This window comes from Littorina saxatilis, linkage group LG15, assembly GCF_037325665.1.
Source record: "Littorina saxatilis isolate snail1 linkage group LG15, US_GU_Lsax_2.0, whole genome shotgun sequence".
Lineage (NCBI taxonomy): Eukaryota > Metazoa > Mollusca > Gastropoda > Littorinimorpha > Littorinidae > Littorina > Littorina saxatilis.
The window spans coordinates 30293195-30305640 of record NC_090259.1 but is presented as its reverse complement, the minus strand read 5'-3'; the positions used below and the strand labels follow the sequence as shown (position 1 = coordinate 30305640).

General features: G+C 44.0%; 1 long non-coding RNA gene across 1 annotated transcript; it reads left to right on the top strand.

Annotated features, from left to right (window-relative positions):
- Nucleotides 1-2417: 2417 nt before the first annotated feature.
- Nucleotides 2418-11979, top strand: LOC138949053 (uncharacterized). Its single transcript, XR_011450151.1, has 5 exons — nt 2418-4074; nt 5568-5681; nt 6528-6633; nt 7384-7536; nt 8490-11979. It is a non-coding gene; the product is annotated as an uncharacterized lncRNA (long non-coding RNA).
- The last annotated feature ends 467 nt before the right edge of the window (nt 11980-12446 follow it).

Below are 12446 nucleotides of genomic sequence, written 5' to 3'. Positions count from 1 at the left end.
GCAGCTACACAAATCTCTCTTTGGCGGCCCGCCCCACCCGACAGCCCCCCCTCTTCATACCCCTTTTTATCTTTATGTTAAAAAATCTTCTCTCTGTCTCTGTTTTTCTATCTATATCTTTGTCTTTTTGTGTCTGTACATGTCTGTGAGTCTGTCTGTGTGAGTCTCTCTGTCTGTGTGTGAGTCTCTCTGTCTGTGTGAGTGTCTCTCTGTCTGTGTGAGAGTCTCTCTGTCTGTGTGAGAGTCTCTCTGTCTGTGTGAGTCTCTCTCTCTCTCTCTCTCTCTCTCTCTCTCTCTCTCTCTCTCTCTCTCTCTCTCTCTCTCTCTCTCTCTCTCTCTCTCTCTCTCTCTCTCTCTCTCTCTCTCACAGGTCAGGTTGTACGAAAAGGCGCGTAGCCTTAAACCTATATCATTGTAAAATAAATTTCCAACATCATCGTCTCTCTCCCCTAACCAAGATAACCAGTTAATATCATATGTTCTGTTCTGTTGCACAACATTAGCTCCGTTTACGAAATCTGATTCGAGCTGACATTTCTGAATGTCATACATGCCAGCAAAATGTTCAATTTTTCTAGCAGACTTGAAAAAACAACCCGCAGATCTATTTTTTCTCAAGAGTTCTTAAGAGAGAGAGAGAGAGAGAGAGAGAGAGAGAGAGAGAGAGAGAGAGAGAGAGAGAGAGAGAGGAGGTATTACACACCGGTACGACCGAACATAAGGTATCAATAAACTCCTCTTGTGCAGCGGGTTGAAAGTATACCCTGATCCCTCGGAGATATACCTCCACTCCGGTCTGAACGACCTCACGTGACAGGTTATATGGTAGAAGAGCATGCTGTCGCTTATTCTCCTTCTGAAGATGAGGTATACCCTCAGTTCGGTTAGACTGAAACGATGCTCAAGCAGTGGAATTTGTGTGTGGTTTGTTTCAGAGCAAAATGTTATTTTATCCAAACAAGAAGATATTCTCGCGCACCGCCTTGTTCAGGATATCCACAAGTTGACAATGATGTGTGCGAAATAAATAAACAATGAAACGAACCAGAACGGACGGACGGACGGGCAGACTGACGGACGGACTGACGGACGGACCGACGGGCAGATTGAGGGACGGACCGATCGATGGACGGACGGAGGGACGGGGGGAGGGGGGGGGGGCGGCGGGGGGGGGGGGGGGGGGCGTTGCGGGTAACCCCTCCTGATCCGGTCCTGCAGGGTATTCCTTCAACCCTCTGCACAAGAGGAATCTATTCGGATACAGACTGAAGGACGGACGGACTGACGGACGGACTGATGGACTGACAGACAGACTGTCGGACGGACCGTATGGACGGACATACGGACGGACTAAAAGGACGAAGGAACGAATAAACGAAGGAAATAACGAAGGTCGGAACGAAAGAGCGAACGAACCAACCCACGAATGAACGAACGAACGAACGAACGAACGAACGAGCAAACAAACAAACAAACAAATAAACAAGCAAACAATAAACAATAATTGTGTGCAATCTGGCCCATTTTCAGGGCATTTGTCAAACGTTTGGAGGAGGTCCACAGTTAGGCCTGGGTGGGGGGGGGGGGGGGGTTGTCCCACCAACAGGAATTCCCCCCCCCCCGGCCCCTCTCCCCTGTATTGGGCCCTGCACAAGAGGAATTTATTGATACGGACTGAACTTGAAGAACGGATTGACTGACGGACCGACGGACGGACGGACTGACGGACGTACTGAAGGACTGTCGGACGAACTGTCGAACGAACGAACGAACGAACGAACGAACGAACAAACGAACGAACAAACGAACGAACGAACTGACGAACGAACAAACTGACGAACGAACAAACAAACGAACAAATTAGCAAATGAATACATACATTCGCAGAAAGAAAAAGGCAAAAGGTACATTTGTGGAGTCAGTAAGGGGGGTGGGTGGGCTTCCGGAACCGAGGAACCTTGGGAATCCCCCCTGGCCTAGAACACACACACACTGATCGACACTGACACACACACTGACACACACAACTTGACGAACGCACACACACACACACAATACACACACACACATCCACACCGGCACACACACACACACACACACACGCACGCACACACACACTGTGACACACACACGTAAACACACACACCGGCAATGACACTGACACACACACACGTACCGTACACACTGACGGGCACACTGCCGGGCACACACACACACACACACACACACACACACACACACACACACACACACAAACACAAACACATACTGACATACTCGCAACTGACATAGCAGAGGAGGGGGGTGGTAAGTCATTTGAACGTTTAATTTCTTTTGTCACAAAATTATTTTGAGATAGTTTTGTATTTTTAGTCACTGCAGCGAAGGGACATCACTCCCGCCACCTTATCTGTATCTGGATCTGGATCTGGATCTGGATGTAGTACATTGCAGTAGCCAATAATGGCTGTCGTCGCAATGGGCGAGAGAGCGCAGCGTGACGGAGTTTAAAAACTTTCTATACATGCATGCCCTTCCAGGTTGGTGGTGTCAACTGCTGGAATTTGGGCAGTGTTTAAAAGCAGGATAAAAACACCTGGCGGTGCGCCTATGGTGGTGGGGCCCTGCCAACACCTGATGTAAATGTGTTGGCAGTTGCTGAATGTACCACGGAGTCTTGTAGGCGGTTCCATTCAGCCGGCGTCCTGACAAAAAAAGAGTTTCTATACGGTTCAGATCGGCTATCCGGAATTTTGAAGGGTCTCGAGTTGTTGTAGACTCGCTTCTCAACGGGGTTTTCTGATGTGCACCCGTGAAACTTTGTTGATGTAATTTTCCGCTTGGTCTTATCTGCGGGGGTGAGGAAACTTTCTGGGGGTATGGCTGGTACTTGTCCTCCCGTTATTTTATATAGCATTGTCAGGCGGAGTTGTTTGCGCCGATCTGCAAGTGTGGGTAGGTTTAGTCGCTGTAGCATTGCTGTGATGCAGCCAGGTTCTCTGGATCTGTAGTCTTTGCAGATGAATCTGGCTGCCTTGTGCTGTACCTTCTCGATTTTGTCGATGTCCTGTTTTAGATAAGGGTCCCACACAACTGCCCCATACTCAAGGGTCGATCGGACAAGAGTGACGTACGCCATGCGTCTGCACTCTTGCGGGCAGTTGTGCAGGTTTCTTCGTAGGAATCCGAGGACGGACCCTGCCTTGTTGCAGATGTTGCAGATGTGGGGTGACCATTTCAGGTCGGAGGATATTTGGATGCCGAGATAGGTACTCTGGCTGACGTGTTTAAGGATGGTATTGTCCAGTGTGTAGAAGTACTGGGATTTGGGTTTGGTGGATAAGATGTAGCATTTCTGCGCGTTGAATCTCATGCCCCATTGTTCTGCCCAGCACTCTAGGTTCTTAAGGTCTTTTTGAAGTTCGATGTGGTCCTGGAATGAGCGTATGTCACGGTAGAGTAGGCAGTCGTCTGCGAAGAGTCGTACGTTTGCCTTCACTTGATCGGGGAGGTCGTTTATGTGCACAAGGAAGAGAAGAGGTCCAAGGACCGTTCCCTGTGGGACTCCCGAAATGACTGGGACTTCGTCGCTTGCTTCTCCTTCCAGCACCACCTTCATCTTCCGCTTTGTCAGGAAATTGGAGAGCCAGGTGTGGATGGGTCCACGGACACCGTAGTGGTCCAGCTTGCCGAGCAGCTTGTGGTGGGGGACTGTGTCGAAGGCCTTACTGAAGTCCAAAATGGCAATGTCAGTTTGCCTTCCCTGGTCGTTTGAGTGGAGGAGGTCTTGCATAGTGGTAAGCAGTTGGGTCTCGCAGGAGTGTCCGGTTCTTCTTCTGCTTGTTGCCGCAACACGTGTAGACCAGTCCAAATCGTCCAAATGTAGTGGTCATCTGCAGAGACGCCGCCGTGCCGTACAGCTTATCCTGGATGGGAGTCGGGATTCGCTTTTTTTGCACTGCCATTGATGCCAAGAACGGAGCAGCCAGGGTCATTTCAATTTTCATCCAAGAATGGCACAAGCGAGCCAAACCGGCCGATGGTCTTTCGACTCCATGGAGACAGCTGGTGAAGGTAATACTATTTTTATTCCTACATTCGTGTTGACGACAGAGTGCAACGTTTCTAAAATATGATCGGTGCTAACAGAGCAGCAGGAATATACGTGCCCTTGATGACTTGGTCACTTTCGGTTTCACGGTACCAGTAAAGTCGATCGACCCCCCCCCCCCCCCCCCCTTCCTTTTAGGACCTAAACAAATCTGAAAAAATCAGGTCTTGAAAGGAAGAAGTCTTGAGATGAGAGTAAATATAGAGAGGTTGTGGACAGACAAATCTGAGAAAACAGGGTCTTAAAAGGGAGGGAGTCTTTAATCAGGGGATATTAATTAAAAGTGTTGTTCCACTGTACTACCAAAAAGAGGGGATACTGTTTGATGTTACTGTAAAGACTTACAGTAACACTGTTCTCTCCGATTGCCAGTGTTTGTACTTTGAAACAGATTGTATGACCGGCACGGTTGGCCTTGTGGTAAGGCGCCCGCCCCGTGATCGGGAGGTCGTGGGTTCGAACCCCGGCCGGGTCATACCTAAGACTTTAAAATTGGCAATCTAGTGGCTGCTCCGCCTGGCGTCTGGCATTATGGGGTTAGTGCTAGGACTGGTTGGTCCGGTGTCAGAATAATGTGACTGGGTGAGACACGAAGCCTGTGCTGCGACTTCTGTCTTGTGTGTGGCGCACGTTAAATGTCAAAGCAGCACCGCCCTGATTGGCCCTTCGTGGTCGACTGGGCGTTAAGCAAACAAACAAACAGATTGTATCCTGAAATTTAGCACTCCATGTGTTAACATTTCCACTTCCAGGTCTGTAGTGTGCAAACGTGTTGTCACTGTTACAGCTGAAATGAACTAACAAGAATACTAGTCTGATGTACATAAAATATGGGAGAGGTTTGGGGTCGGGGGTGGATGGCAAGCATAACATTGATAAATGACTATAGTTTTGCAGTGGTTTGCTCTCTTGTACTATGAGTGTTAACAGCAATTGTTTATAATTTGTTACTCAACTTACTGTAAGGACTATTACTATTAGCTTTTCTCAGCAACTGCAAACAATTGTGACTTAATTGCAAGAGCGCTTCATTAAACATTGGGACACTTCTTTTGGTTTTTTTAATGGCTATAGTGTAGAAACTAGAAATGCTGAGATACATTAATGTAGTCATGAGCAACAACAAAAACAAGAACATGTTTTGAATTCTGATAGCTAATGAAACTGACAGCTTGATTAGAATTATGTAGTTTTTGCAATTGCTGACTGAGTTGCATCCTTTGGTTTTACCTTGCATTGATTATCACCTTTGCTGACAATTGACTCATTGAGTGCAGTATTGAGTAACGTATAGTTATTTTATTTCAAGTTAACTTCTGGCTCTGCATGGTGTTAATCCTACTCAAACTTAGTCAAAGTAAGGTATCATTATTTATGAATAATGTGAAGTTGAAGATACAAATTAATGAGAAAGTTTGTGTATTTTTCTGTACACTCTTGCTATTTACTGTTTCAGTGCTGAACCATTTGCTTGAATGCTTGATCAGATGATGACAGAGTGACACCTGGTGGTACCCAATAAAACTGCCTTTGCTGCTATAACTACAAGAAATTTCTACAATTCAGAACAGTAAGTGCATGAGGTTCCATTTTAAGCTGTCAAGAGTAAATCTCAGGAATAGATTAGAAGATTTAGTTATGTCACACATGTCTTGCTTTCTTGACTTTTCTCACACTCTCTTGTCAGACTCAGAGAGTGCATGATTGTACATTTTTTTTACAGTAATTTTTTATGTTCCTAATTGGAAAACAAATGTGTCATAATCTTAGTGTTTAGGATAACTATATGGCAGAGAGAATCATGGAAATGATTGGGCGATGGGGGTGTGTCGCTGGTGTGCAAGAGGGTGGGTGGGTGTGGAGAGAGTAGTGATGGTAGTCAACTACTAACTAAAAGATTACTGATTGCATACATTTAGTGTTTATTGATTTGGAGGGTGGGGGAGGAAGGCAAGCAGTATTATTACATGTGTATGGGTATACTAGTTGTGCATGTTCCAAATGGGGGTGGAGGTTGGCATGGCAAGCAATAGCTCAGTCGGTATAGTGGCCTTGAAACCGGTTGTGGGGATTTATTTCTCAGAATTGACGTTGTGCAGACTCTGCTTGGTTTCTGAATAGCTTATTAAGCCTGTGACTGTGTGCATACATAAAGATCTCAAGTTCACAGTTTCAGGGCTTGGAATTAATGGAAACATCAACACACATGTAGGAAAAACTCAAAAAAAGGAGGGGGGGGTGGGGAGTTTGGTCCCACGGTAGTGTTTGAATGAAAGCAATCTTACTTTTTAAGAGGGTAATCTTGCAGGACTATGATTCTTACATTGGTAGTTGACTAGTGTAGTTGTGGTTTTGTACTAGTGAGGAATGTCATCTATGTCATGTGATTTCTTGCTTCTTCTTTTTGTGTGTGCAGCTAAAGATGTTGGACCTTGCCTACAGCCTAGTTTTGCATAGATCTCCAACACCGTGGCTTTACTCTGAGACACCACAGAAAACACAGCCTTTTCTGCTGCTGAAAGGTAAACATTAGGTTAAATTTGTGTTTGTTTTGATTTGTATGTTTTCCTTTTGTAGTCTATGGCAGGAGATTTGTGCAGGTGTACAAATGGTAGAGGTGTCAGAGGAAATGTCCACTTGTTACTTGTCTCTATATCAGTATATATGTATCACAAATACGCATCAAATGTACTGATAGAGACCACATGGACAATTTCAAGCACTTTTCTGCCAGGGGTAGGGTCAGCTATGTAAGAATCATGTCTTACTCTGTTCATGCAAAAATAAGGTTCTGCATTTGAATGAGTTTGAATCAGGCACCTGTGTTTTTGCTCTTGTTTGTGCCCTCTTGTGAACTGTTAACTTATGAACAACCACCCCAGCAAGCAACTCTTTACTGTTCTGAGCACAACAGAAGGGCGCATGGTCTGGGCATATGGATGGTAAACACATCTCATGCACAAGTACAGGCCTGAAAGTGGCGAGTATTTTCAATTACTCGCCATGGCGAGTAAAAATCATGTAAATGGTGAGTAGAAATGTTAATCTACTCGCCACATGCGAGTAAAGTTGATAAAACAAATGGTTGTTTTGACGAGTAAAGTTTCAGTAAATTATGAGAAGTACATGTACTAGCAGTGCTTCATTTTGTGGACTTTCAGTGCTGAAGTATGATTGTGTGGATTGATCATTTTGTATTCTGTTATTCAGATTGCCACTTGCTTTCTTTTACATATATTTACAAGATGGTGGCTGATTTGTGTGTGTTGCAGAACACAGGTCCATGAATAAAAGAACCCAGCTGGTATTCTTCATTCATGGAAAATGAAAGGAAATTTATCAGCCAGGATTCGCCACTCACTCTGCTAAGGGGGAACCCCGGTCAGCCCTACAGTGGATGAACAGCTTGGTCCTTGGAGGGAAAGGTAACTACTGCAGCACTTTAGAAGGGGTCTATGTCGACCAACAGTGGCTGTATTCCCTGTATGTTAATTTCCTGTACATATACAGGGAATATACTTCCGTTAGACGCCATGGAGTTACTTCAAGCTTACGAAAGTGAAAGTGATTCAATGGACGAGAGTACCAGCGAGGAAAACATAATACCAGGCTGTTGGGGGTGGGGGTGCAGATGTTTCTTTAACTAAATCCGTTTTGATAAACGGTCGAAGCATGTTTTGCTTGGCTGGATGCCGCACGCGAATTCAGGATTTTAAATAGATTCTCCTATCTAACCGCAGTCACGCGCTTGGCGCAAGATTGTACGATATTATACTTCTTTACAGAAAATCCAACTGTATTCCCGGTACACAGGGAAAACACCTATGGCTATGGGGAATACACCTTCTTTTGGTCGACATAGACCCCTTCAACCTTACAATATGTGAATGTGTAGAATATTATGCTTTTGCTTAAAGCTTGTTACATATGACTAAGACAGAAATGTTAATCATTCCCTTGGTGCAAATCATAAAAAGAACAATAGCGATCTGATGTACTGTGGATCAATCGAGGAAAAGGTATGTATGACCTAGAAGAAACTGGTTTTGAAAGTGCTGAGGATGGATGGAACATTGATGCAATATCATTTACTACATTGAACCTGGGTTTCAAACTGAAGTGCTTTTTTATGCTTCTTGTTATATATATGGTCTCGATTGACTCCTGTGTTCAAGAGACTGTAAACAACCATAAACAATCTTGTGTTGTTATGTGGTGGTGGTTTTGCTGTTGTCTAGCATCTACCCGTAATTGGCTTTATCAAATGCACCAGAAACGAGCATGAGTTTGTCGGATTAGTGAACTGTTTGAAAAACTTTAATGTATTTGTGGTTGACAGGTTGTTATTATTTCTATATTGTGTTCTTCTTTTTCTCAGGTGGGCTGTCTTCTGAAACATATGAATCGGGAGCGTCACATCTTTCTTCCTGAGACATCCCCTCTTGAAAATGGTGTGGCGTTTAGCTGAATGGAAACGTGGCAGTGTCCTGTTTTTCATAGCTTCGATGCGCGAAGTTGGGGATTTCAGCAGAGAATTTATTGATTGATTAATTAATTAGTTATTTAAGCTCACCTCACTCCTTAGTGTTATTTAGGGGGATGGGGGGGGGTGGTGTTGGCCTGGATCTTGTTAGTGAACTTTCTTTCTGGCAACTCGCATCAGAAATTCCAGGTTTGCTTTCAAGGCAATAGACGGTTTTTGAAAATAATTCTGTTAGGATTATCAGCAGTCCGGAGGTGTAAAAATCCCTGTACTGCAGTCAGGTTTTTCAAAACATCTCGAGCACGCTCTACGCCTCTGACGGGCTGTATCCCACAATCGGGACAAACGACCAACTTGGATGTGTATGCCATGCGCACAATATGATACCCCTTGCCTTTAAAAATCAGCGGTCACGAGTTCATCAGAGTTCAGAATTTGTTGTGTAAAAGATAGCCGCTGTCAGCTAGCCATTCGTGGCTCAGGTGATTATATTTAATACAAATTTAAAAAAAGGTTTCTTATGTAGCGCACGCCGCACAGCATACACATCACAGTCAGTCGCTTGTCCTGATCGCAGGATAGCGTGAAACATGCTCCGGGAGACTGCCAATAATCCTTACATAGTAGTAGTTATTTAAAGAAATTGTGTATTGGTACAGCATGTTATGCATGTACTAAGATAGCTATTTGTAAATATTTGGTAGATATTTGTGGTGGTGTCCCGAATTGCTCCCTCCCAATTTGCCCCATCCCATATGGTCCCCAATTATTCTTGCATTTTGCTGTGAGTAACATAACGTGTGCAAAGGCGACGGGCGCTGTGGCGTGGTGGTAAGACGTCGGCCTCCTAATCGGAAGGTCGAGGGTTCGAATCCCGGCCGCGGCCGCCTGGTGGGTTAAGTGTGGAGATTTTTCCGATCTCCCAGGTCAACTTATGTGCAGACCTGCTAGTGGCTTATCCCCCTTCGTGTGTACACGCAAGCACAAGACCAAGTGCGCACGTAAAAGATCCTGTAATCCATGTCAGAGTTCGGTGGGTTATAGAAACACGAAAATACCCAGCATGCTTCCTCCGAAAGCGGCGTATGGCTGCCTAAATGGCGGGGTAAAAACGGTCATACACGTAAAATTCCACTCGTGCAAAAACACGAGTGTACGTGGGAGTTTCAGCCCACGAACGCAGAAGAAGAAGAAGAAGAAGTGTGCAAAGGCATTTGTCTGAAGCGCATTTCCAAAAAGACCCCCCGCGGGTTAGGGGGAAGAATTTACCCGATGCTCCCCAGCATGTCGTAAGAGGCGACTAACGGATTCTGTTTCTCCTTTTACCCTTGTTAAGTGTTTCTTATATAGTCAATGTTTGTACAGATTTTAGTCAAGCAGTATGGAAGAAATGTTAAGTCCTTTGTACTGGAAACTTGCATTCTCCCAGTAAGGTAGTATATTGTACTACGTTGCAAGCCCCTGGAGCATTTTTTTTATTAGTGCTTTTGTGAACAAGAAACAATTAACAAGTGGCTCTATCCCATCTCCCCCCCTTTCCCTGTCGCGATATAACCTTCGTTAAACACCAATTAAAGAAAGAATTTCCAAAAAGCATAGTTACCATTTGTTTTTTTAAATCTGAATCCGTGACTGTTGTTCTTGAATACTCTTTCGTTTAGGTTTCCAAAAATGCTGATATAAAGGGGAAGGATAGTTGAAACTGTAACCGTTTACATTTTGCTCCCAGATTTGCAGTTGTTGTTTTTACTAGGAGTTTGGACGGGCTCGGTGTTCTTGTGGATAAGACATCGGCCTCCTATTCAGAAGGTCATGAGTCAAAATCGCGGCCGCCTGGTAGGTTAAAGGTGGAGAATTTTCTGATCTCCAAGGTCATTGCTTATGTGCAGACCTGCTAGTGCCTTATCCTCCTTCGTGTGTACACGCAATCACAAGACCAAGTGCGCACGGAAAAGATCCTGTAACCCATGTCAGAGTTTGGTGGGTTATAGAAACACAAAAATACCCTGCATGCTTCCCCCGAAAGCGGCGTATGGCTGCCTGAATGGTGGGGTAAAAACGGTCATACACGTAAAAATCCACTCGTGCAAATTTGTGAGTGAACGTGGGAGTTTCAGCCCATGAGCGAAGAAGAAGAAGAACTATGAGTTTTACTCTTTTAAAAAAATTATTTTCAAATTCGAAGATTGCCACAACAGTAGTCTATCTCATCCGACTTGAACCCTTCAGACTCCCTGTACATGTACTTGCAGTTTAAACTCATATTTTGTCTGAGAATAGTTTTCAAATGCAAAGTCCTTCAGAAAAACTGCGAGATAAAAATCTGGAGTGCTAATATCGTGTTGGTGTATCGTGTCAGTGGCCGAGTGGTAACGCACTTGCGCTCGGAAGCGAGAGGTTGCGAGTTCGACCCTGGGTCAGGGCGTTAGCAATTTTCTGCCCCCTTTCCTAACCTAGGTGGTGGGTTCAAGTCTTTCGGATGAGACGAAAAACCGAGGTCCCTTCGTGTACACTACATTGGGGTGTGCACGTTAAAGATCCCACGATTGACAAAAGGGTCTTTCCTGGCAAAATTGTATAGGCATAGATAAATTTTCATAAAAATGTCCACCAAAATACCCGTGTGACTTGGAATAATAGGCCGTGAAAAGCAGGATATGCGCCGAAATGGCTGCGATCTGCTGGCCGATGTGAATGCGTGATGTATTGTGTAAAACAATATTACATCTCACACGGCATAAATAAATCCCTGTGCCTTGAATATGTGCGCGATATAAATTGCATAAAATAAAATTAAAATAAAATCCCCAAGCTTAGAACTGTACCCACAGAATACGCGCAATATAAGCCTCATATTGATTGGTATGTAAGAAATGTTAAAGTCCTTTGTACTGGAAACTTGCATTCTCCCAGTAAGGTAGTATATTGTACTACGTTGCAAGCCCCTGGAGCAATTTTTTGATTAGTGCTTTTGTGAACAAGAAACAATTAACAAGTGGCTCTATCCCATCCCCCCCCCCCCCCCCCTCTTTCCCCGTCGCGATATAACCTTGAACGGTTGAAAACGACGTTAAACACCAAATATAGAAAGAAAGAATAATCTTTGAACAGCATTTGGTTGGAAAATGAAAGTCTTCACAAAGCTATCTTCTTCTATTTGTGTGGGTTAATAAATAGGATTTAACATAACAATGTGGTACTAGTATGGGTTTTGTAAAGTGATTACTCAACTTCTGTGAATTGTACCTTCGTGGTGATCATGCTACACACTGGGTAATTCAAGCACAGAAAATAATATTTCTTAATAATTTGGCCTTATAAATGTACTCCGTGACTGTATTTGTATATGGTGAAAAGGAGAAGATATAAAATTTGTGAAATAGGACTTCGTATTTGGTTTTGTCATAATGAATTTGTTGTTTCTGTGTGTGTGTGTGTGTGTGTGTGTGTGTGTGTGTGTGTGTGTGTGTGTGTGTGTGTGTGTGTGAGCATGCATGCGTGCTTATGTGTGAGTGCACAATTGTGTGTGTGTATTAATCCAGCAGAAACAGCTTCTCTTCCATACATTTGAATCATTTATATTGATACCACATGGAGACTATTCTGAACACACAAGCGTGGTTTTCTCTCTACAGTGCTTTTCCTAAAGTTAAATATTGAATTTTTGAATTTAAAAGTTTTTGGCACACCACTTTAAGATAATGCTCAAGGAAAATAAATAGTCTTCTTTTTTCATTAACGCTTTTTCTCACAGTGATGTGTCAATATCTCAGACGCAAATCCAGAGTCATGCACCGTTTTATGCTTGGGAAGCGCACTATACTCACTTTGGTAACGGTCACTGTTAGAAAC